The sequence below is a fragment of the Dipodomys spectabilis genome, unplaced genomic scaffold (assembly GCF_019054845.1).
Source record: "Dipodomys spectabilis isolate Male_0828 unplaced genomic scaffold, ASM1905484v1 ptg000015l, whole genome shotgun sequence".
Taxonomy (NCBI): domain Eukaryota; kingdom Metazoa; phylum Chordata; class Mammalia; order Rodentia; family Heteromyidae; genus Dipodomys; species Dipodomys spectabilis.
The window spans coordinates 14,409,409-14,418,284 of NW_024870692.1; the positions used below are offsets into that span (position 1 = coordinate 14,409,409).

The 8,876-nt window shown below is 41.0% G+C and overlaps 1 protein-coding gene across 3 annotated transcripts in view; it reads right to left on the minus strand.

Moving 5' to 3' along the window:
- Nucleotides 1–7,658, minus strand: part of Stau2 (staufen double-stranded RNA binding protein 2) — a 266,184-nt gene extending 258,526 nt beyond the window's left edge. For 2 of the 3 annotated variants that reach the window (XM_042665978.1, XM_042665969.1), the window contains exon 1: nt 7,652–7,658. The gene's annotated coding sequence lies outside the window, so the exon portion shown is untranslated. Of the gene's footprint in view, nt 1–2,184; nt 2,215–7,651 lie in introns of those variants that run through there. The other variant, XM_042665994.1, reaches the window with a different exon arrangement.
- Nucleotides 7,659–8,876: the final 1,218 nt, after the last annotated feature.

Sequence of the window (8,876 nt, forward strand, 5' to 3'; positions counted from 1 at the left end):
GTCTTCTTTAGAACTGCCCTGAGGGAGGAGGATTTTTAATTTCTTCATTTCACTTCCCAGGATCCAGTGAATACAAGGAATGAAATGATGCAAATGCTGCAGCTGCAAGTTGTGTGTAAACTTTTCCTTTTTACCCATGGCTCAATGCTATCAGGTGAAGTCATTCTTCCTCCCAGAACATAAAACATACTGGACATCACTGCATTTTAAAACTCTTTTTTTTTGGGTCCGTCGTGGGGCTTGAACTCTGGGCTTAGGCGCTGTCCCTGAGCTCTTCAGCTCAAGGCAAATGCTCTATCACTTGAGCCACAGTGCCACTTCTGGTTTTCTAATGGTTTAATGGATTGGAGATAAGAGTCTCATGGACTTTCCTGCCCGGGCTGGCTTTGAACCGCGATCCTCAAATCTCAGCCTCCTGAGTAGCTAGGATTACAGGCATGAGCCACCGGCGCCCGGCTGCATTAATATATCTTATCAATAAAAATTATTTCTGCCTGGAGTCAGTGGCTTATGCCTATAATCCTAGCTACTCTAGAGGTTGAGATCCGAGGAGTGAGATTCAAAGCCAAGGAAGGAAAGTCCATGAGACTCATCTCAAAGTAACTAGCAAAAAGCCAGAAATGGGACTGTGGCTCAAAGCAGTAGAGCATTAGCCTTGAACTCAAAAGTGCCAGGACAGTGCCCTAGGACCAGCATAAATAAATAAACAAACATTTTCATGATGGCACTACCACCACAGAAGTAGGGAGGATTATCTTTATTACTTCTCAGCATGAATGAACACCAGGTATAGTATCAACTAACCCATGGAGCAAGCTGCACTTTGTCACATATCTGTACAGGAGGAGTCTGTGAAGTGAGTTCCACTAACAGTAAAGGCAAGAAGCAGCTAGGAACAGAGTAGACAGTGGCAGCAACAAAATCTCTGTGAGCCAAAACCATACCAATTTCTTTCTAGCTGGGGGGGTGGGTAGGGAGCACCTGAAACCTAAGTACTAGATTTTGACTAATAATTTTTCTGGCTTAAAAGTCAGATAATGTGATGTTAGGAAAATGAATCCTTAGATAGGTATTTTAATTTTTTTTTCTTTCATGCATGTGTTTCTAACACATTTATAACTTTATTTCTTTGTTGCTTTGCATGTCCCTCCCCCACAGTATAACCCCCCGCTTTCAATATATTTGATGTCAGTATAACTTATGGAGGAGATGGGGAAAAACAAGTCATTTAAGGATTCAGGTGGACCTGTTGCAACAATGAGAAGTACAAATTGTCATGTCAAAAAGGAGCTTTACAATGTCGGGGGGGGGGGGGGGAACGGGGGGGGGGGGGGAAGATTGGGGGGGAGGGGGGAGGCTGTGAAGGGAGGTGAAGGGTAAACAAAGGAGGAGGCTGCAATGCTTGGTAAGAAATGTATGCATTATCTTGCCCATGTAATTGTAACCCCTCTGTACAGTATGTTCACAAATAAAATAAAATTTAAAAAATAAATAAATAAAAAAATAAAATGCTTAGCCAAGTGAAAAAAAAATAATAATAATAATTTTTCTGGCTTCCCTGGGATAATAGTTTTCACTTTTTATTTTAGGTTTTTGGGCAGTCATGGGGCTTGAACTCTGGGCCTGGGCACTGTCCCTTAGCTCTTCAGCTCAAGACAAGCGCTCTTCCACTTGAGCCACAGTGCCACTTCCAGTTTTTTGAGTGGTTTGTTGGAGATAAGAGTCTCACGGAGTTTCCAGCCCGGGCTGGCTTTGAACCTCGATCCTCAGACCTCAGCCTCCTGAGTAGCTAGGATTACAGGCGTGAGTCACAGATGCCTGGCTCACTTTTTAATTTGATATGGGAAATTACAGATTTTTTTTTAACTGTTGAACCAGCCCTGCCTTCCAAAGATGAACCACAATGTAATTTAAAAATACACTACTAGGTTGGGAAGGTGGCTCAGTGGTAGAGTGCTTGCCTTGCATGCATGAGGCCTTGGGTTCAATTCCCCAGCACCACATAAGCAGAAAACGCCAAAAGTGGTGCTATGGCTCAAGTGGTAGAGCGCTAGACTTGAGCTGAAGAGCTGAGGGACAGCGCCCAGGCCCAAAGTTCAGGCCCCATGACCGACAAAAATAAAATAAAATAAAAATATACTACTGAATTAAACTTGTTAAAAACTTTTAGATTTTTGCAATTACATTTATTTGAAAGTTTTGAATCTGTTGAATACCTGTTGTTCATGCCTGTAATTATCTAGTCAGGAGGCGGAAATTCAAGGATCATGGTTTGAAGCCAGTGGGGGCAGAAAAATCTGTAAGACTCTTATTTCTAACTAACTACCAAAAGCCAGAAGTAGAGCTGTGGCTCAAATAGTAAAATGGTTATTGCACTAGCCTGTAGCAAATAAAGCTCGAGAACAGTGCCTAGGCTCTGAGTTAAAGCCCCAAGACTGGCACAGAAGAAAAAGAAAAAGTATTGTCAGTAATTTGCTCATCATGTCTTTTATCTGACTATTCTATCCCAGTAATGAAAACATCATACACCTTGAAAAATATTATACACACACACACACACACACACACACACACACACACGTGGGCGGGTATATCTTATGGATGTGGGAAGGTATGGGGAAAGAGTCTGTACTAATATTTGAAATCAAGGCAGTCCACCACTTGTTATTCCACCACTCTCTTTTTGACCCTTAATGTTTCAGATTATCTCTCACTATATGCCCAAGCTGAGCATAGCTTTCATATTTATGCTCTCCCTCCACCCCTACCTTGTAGTTTAGGATGAGAGGCACATACCACAATGAGTCAAAACATTCTCAAAAATGTGTCTTTAGGGAAACATACAACAGAGGGGCCCATTAGCTTCACTGGACATTGACGAAAATGAACTAAGCAACTCAAGAGCAGTGATGGGAAGGAGGGAATGAGAGGGAAAGAGGAATAGCTGACACTAAACAAAAGGAAAGAAATGTACATATCACCCCATGTGGAAGAAATAGTTGTACTGTCAAAGCTCACAGAATCCACAAACTTTATAGACCACAGTAATGACAATTTGCCTCATGAAGGTTAGAATGTGTTTGTGTTTTAAGTATCATTATCTCACTATACTGTGAAATTTATCAATCACAATAAAAAAAATTTCAAAAAAAAAGTTTCTTTAGCAAGACTCCAGTGGCTCACACCTGTAAACCTAGCTACTCAGGAGGCTGAGATCTGAAGATTGCAGTTCAAAGTCAGCCCAGGCAATAAAGTCCATGAGATTCTTATATCTAATTAACCACCAGAAAATCGGAAGTGGTGCTGTAACTCAAAATGGTAGAGCACTAGCCTTGGGTAAAGAAGCTCATGGACACCACCTGGACCCTGAGTTCAAGCCCCGCAATAATGCAACACACACACACACACACACACACACACACACACACACACACACACACACACACACACACACACACACACACACACACTTAAAGCCTATAATCTCCAAGTGGTAAGGCAGATGTAGAAGGGAATCAAGATTGAAGGTCAATCTGGATTAAAAAAAAAAAGTTTTATTTCTTGTCAGTCATGGAGTTTGGGCACTGTCACTGAGCTTTTTGCCCAAGGCTAGTGCTCTACCCTTTCCTGCTATAGCCCCACTTCTGACTTTCTGGTGGTTAATTGGATATAAGAGTCTCATGGACTTTATTGCCCAGGCTGACTTTGAACTGGGATCTTCAGATGTCAGTCTCCTGAACAGCTAAGATTACAGGTATGAGCCACTGGTGCCCAATGGAAATAGCTTCTTAAGAAAGAATTTACACCAGGCACTAGTGGCTCAGGCTTGTGATCCTAGCTACTCAGGAGGCTGAGATTTGAGGATCTCAGTTCAAAGACAGCCCATAGGAAAAGTCCGTGAGAGTCTTACCTCCAATAAACCACTCAGAAAACCGGAAGTGGCACTGTGAATCAAGTGGCAGTACGCTAGTCTTGAGCTGAAGAGCTGAGGGACAGCGCCCAGACCCAGAATTCAAGCCCCATGACTAACTAAAAGAAAGAAAGAAAGAAAGAATTTGTTGGACTTTGGTGGTTCACACCTGCAATTCTAGCTACTCAAGAGGCTGAGATCTGAGGATTGTGGTTTGAAGCCATCCTGGGCAGTAAAGTTGTGGCTCAAGTGGTAGAGTGCTAGCCTTGAGCAAAACACTCAGGGACAGCATCCAGGCCCTGAGTTCAAGCTCTAGGTCCAGAACAAAAGAAAAAAATTTCCTTTGCTAACCATATATCTAATATGGGACTAATACCCAGAATACATAAAGATTTTATATCTCAAAAACAACAAAAATGAACAATCTAATTATAAAATAGGTAAGCTCTCAGAATAGTGATTTAAGAATGATATGCAAAGTCAAATATGAAAAGGATACTCACCATCACTATCAAAGAAATGAAAATCAAAACCACAACGAGGTATTACTTCATATACATTAGGATGCCTTTTTTTTCTGAGGGCAGGGGTGGTACCAGGGTTTCAACTCAAGATCTTTTTTTTTTGTTTGTTTTTTGTTTTTTGTTTTTTTTTATTGTGAGAATACCGTACAGAGGGGTTACAATTACATGGGCAAGATAACCAGTACATTTTCTTATCAAGCATTGTTGCCTCCTCTTTGTTTCCCCTTCCCATCCCTGTGGTGTATTTTTTTTTTAATTTAATTTAATTTTATTTGTGAACATACTGTACAGAGGAGTTACAGTTACATGGGCAGGATAATGCGTACATTTCTTACCAAGCATTGCAGCCTCCTCCTTTGTTTACCCTTCCACATCCCTTCCCAGCCTCCCCCCTCCCCCCCTAATCCCAATCCTTCTCCTTCCCCCTTCCCCCCCCCCCCCCCCCCCCCGCACCAACGTTGTAAAGCTCGTTTTGGACATGACAACTTGTACTTCTTATTGTTGCAACAGGTCCACCTGTATGCTTAAACAACTGGTTTTTCCCCATCTCCTCCACAAGTTATACTGACATCAAATATAGTGAAAGCAGGGGTTATACTGTGGGGGAGGGACATACAAAGCAACAAAGAGATAATCTTATAAATGTGTTAGAAACACATGCATGAAAGAAAAAAAACATTAAAATACACACCTAAGGGTTCATTTTCCTGACATCACATTATCTGACCTTTTCCGCTTGACTCATACATATACTAGATATTACAAATAAGGGAATACCATGGGACCTACGTTTCTTTGGGCCTGGCTTACTTCACTTAATATAATATTTTTCCAAGTTTTTTCCATTTCCTAACAAATGGGGGCAATGTCATTCTTTCTGATGGAGGCATAGATTCCATTGTGCATATATACCACATTTTCTTGATCCATTCATCTACTGAGGGGCATATGGGTTGGTTCCATATCTAGCTATGGTAAATAATGCTGCAATAAACTTAGTTGTGCTGGTAGCTTTAGTGTGGTCTTGTTTGTAAACATTAGGGTAAATGCCCAAAAGTGGGATTGCTGGGTCATAGGGGAGCTCTATGTGGAGTCTTTTGAGGAACTTCCCATACTGCTTTCCAAAGTGGTTGAACAAGTTTACATTCCCACCAACAATGAAGTAAGGTTCCCTTCTGTCCACATCCCCTCCAGCATCTGTTGTTGTTAGAGTTCTTGATTTTTGCCATTCTAACTGGAGTGAGGTGATATCTCAATGGTTGTTTTGATTTGCATTTCTTTTATGGCTAGGGATGTTGAACATTTCTTCATGTGTCTATTGGCTCAACTCAAGATCTTATACTCACTCAGCTTGCTTCCTCCACTGCCACCCTGGACACTTGACCATGCCTCTAGCCTCGCTTTTTCTTGGTTATTTTGCAGAGTTTCAGACTTTTCTCTCCTGGCCTTAAACATCAGTCTTCCAGATTTCACTCTCCAAAATAGCTAAGATTACAGGTATGAGACAATGGAACCTGGCCACATTTCTTAAATATAAAAAAATTAGTACAGTAAAACTGCAAAACTGAACTCCTTGTGAATTACTGTAAGCAGTGTCTATAGGAAACAATGTAGCAGTTCCTGAAAACATTAAACACAGAACTACCACATGAAAATTTCACTTTGGGTTATATACCTAGAAGAACTGAAGATAGGAAATCAAATAAATACTTGTACTGTCATTTTCACAAAAGCATTACTCACAAAACTAAAATTTAAAAACAACCTAAGAACTCATAAAAGAATGGCTATAAAGAGCCGGGCATCGATAGCTCACGTCTGTACTCCTAGCTACTCAGGAGGCTGATATCTGAAGATCATGGTTCAAAGCCAGCCCAGGCAGGAAAGTCCATGAGACATTTATCTTCAATAAACCCACTCAGAAAACTGGAAGTGGCACTGTAGCTTAACTGGTAGAGCGCTAGCCTTGAGCTGAAGAGCTGAGGGATAGCTCCCATGCCCAGAGTTCAAGCCCCATGACTGACAAAAAAATAAAAAAGAAAAGAAAGAATGGACACAGATATAACAATGGAAGTGAAACTTAGGAAATTCTGATATATGCAACAACATGGCTATACCATAATGGTATTATACTAAAGATGCCACTCACTAAAGGACAAAAATTATATAAGCACTTTTATGTGTGTGCCGGTCCCCAGGGCTTGAACTCGGAGTTTAGGCACTGTTTCTAAGCTTTTTTGTTCAAGGTTAGAGCTCTACCACTTGAACCACAGCTGTTTAGTGGTTAATTGAAGATAAAGAGTTTCAGGGATTTTCCTTCCAGGTCTGTCTTTGAACCATGATCCTCAGATCTCAGCCTCTTGAGTAACTAGGATTGCAGACATGAGACACCAGCACCCAGACTACAAGTACATATTAAGAATAGTGAAATTTATAGACACAGAAAATAGTGATTGCCAGAGGCCTTAGGGAAAACAATGGGGGAGTACATGTTTGATTATAGGGTTCCAGTTTAGAAAAAACCTTTAAAGTCTGGAGATGATTTATAGTGATCGTTATAGAATACACCTTAATGTCATATAAGTGTACATTTTTTAAATAGTTGGCATAACCTTTACTATGTGCATTTTACCAAAATTAAGAATTTTAAAAAACATACCATCAAAATCTCAGTTCTTTTTGGAAACTATTATCAGGAAGAATAGAAATCTAGGTTAAGAACTACTTGTTTTTCACTACTTTCAAGATGGCATTCCACTCTTCTGGCTTTAAATTTCTAACAAACACTGTGATCACTCATGTCTTCATTTCATTGAAAAGGAGGAATATGGAACCAATGGTAGATACTTGCCTAGGAAATGTGAGGGGCACTGGGTTCAATCTCCAATACCATAAGGGAAAAAAATCACTCACTGAGCACTCGGTGACTTGGACTGTAATCCTAGCTTCTCAGGAGGCTGAGATAGGAGAATCATGATTTGAAGCCAGCGGGGGCAAGAAAGCCTATGAGACTCCTATCTCTAATTAATCAGCACAAAGCCAAAAGCAGAGCTGTGGTTCAAGTGGTAGAATACTAGCCTTGAATGAAAAAAAAATTTTAAGCTGGGCACCAGTAGCTCACACCTGTAATCCTAGCTGCCCAGGAGGCTGAGATCTGAGATGATGGTTCAAAGATAGCCTGGGCAAGGCAAGTCCATAAGATTCTTCAATTAACCACCAGAAAAGCAGAAGTGGCACTGTGGTTCAAGTGGTAGAGTGCTAGCCTTGAGATGAAGTGCTCAGAGACAGCGCCCAGGCCAGAGTCCAAGCCCCATGACCACAAAAAAAAAAAAACCCTAAAACAAAAAACCTAAAGAATAGATCTCAAGCCCTGAGTTTAAGCCAAAAATACAGCATCAAAAAAAGAGAGACAGGGCTGGGAAGGTGGCTCAGTGGTAGAGCGCTTGCCTTGCATGCAGGTGGCCCTGGGTTCGATTCCTCAGCACCACATAAACAAAAAGAAAAAAGCCGGAAGTGGCGCTGTGGCTCAAGTGGTAGTGCTAGCCTTGAGCTGAACAGCTGAGGGACAGTGCCCAGGCCCAGAGTTCAGGCCCCATGACCGGACCCAAAAAAAAAAAAAAGAGAGACAGACAGTGGGGGGGGGGGGGGGGGGGGGGGGGGGGGGGGGGGGGGGGGGGGGGGGGGGGGGAGGGGAAGAAGGAAGGAAGGAAGGAAGGAAGGAAGGAAGGAAGGAAGGAAGGAAGGAAGGAAGGAAGGAAGGAAGGAAGGAAGGAAGGAAGGAAGGAAAGGAAACTTCACAAAATGCCTGTTTACCCTCAGGCTGGTCTATGATTTTTTTTTTCCTTCAGTATCACTGACTTATAGTTACTAGATTACAGTAATTACAGGTTTTTTTGTGTGTGTGTCATGGCTCACTGACTTTAGAAGTATGGTTTTAGTTTTACAAAATACAGTAGGGTTTTCAATCATTTTATCTAAAATTTTGCTTACTGCCCCTCTTACTTTTCCTGGGACTCGTAACATACTTGTTATCATCCCACAGTTCACTGACAACAATCATCTTCCCATCCTGTGCTTCATTCTGAATCATCACCATTGTATGTATGCTCATTGATCTTGTATCTACAAGTGTCTTCTCTACTAATCCTATATACTATTCCTTTTTCATGTCAGGTATTGATTCCTTATCTCTAGAAGTTCTAGCTGTGTGTTGTTATACTTTCTATTTACACATTTTTGTTTTCTTCTTCCTTCTTGTAACATACATAGTATGTCTTTTTCTATTAAGCCACATTAGCCTCTTTCGAACTAGTGGGTTTTTATCTTAGTTACAAATTATATTGATCTTCTTTACAAGCATCTTTTTTAATTTTTTATTTAGGTAAAACTAACATAACATCAAATCAGTCTATCTAGGCGAAAAATTACACAGTGACATTTAG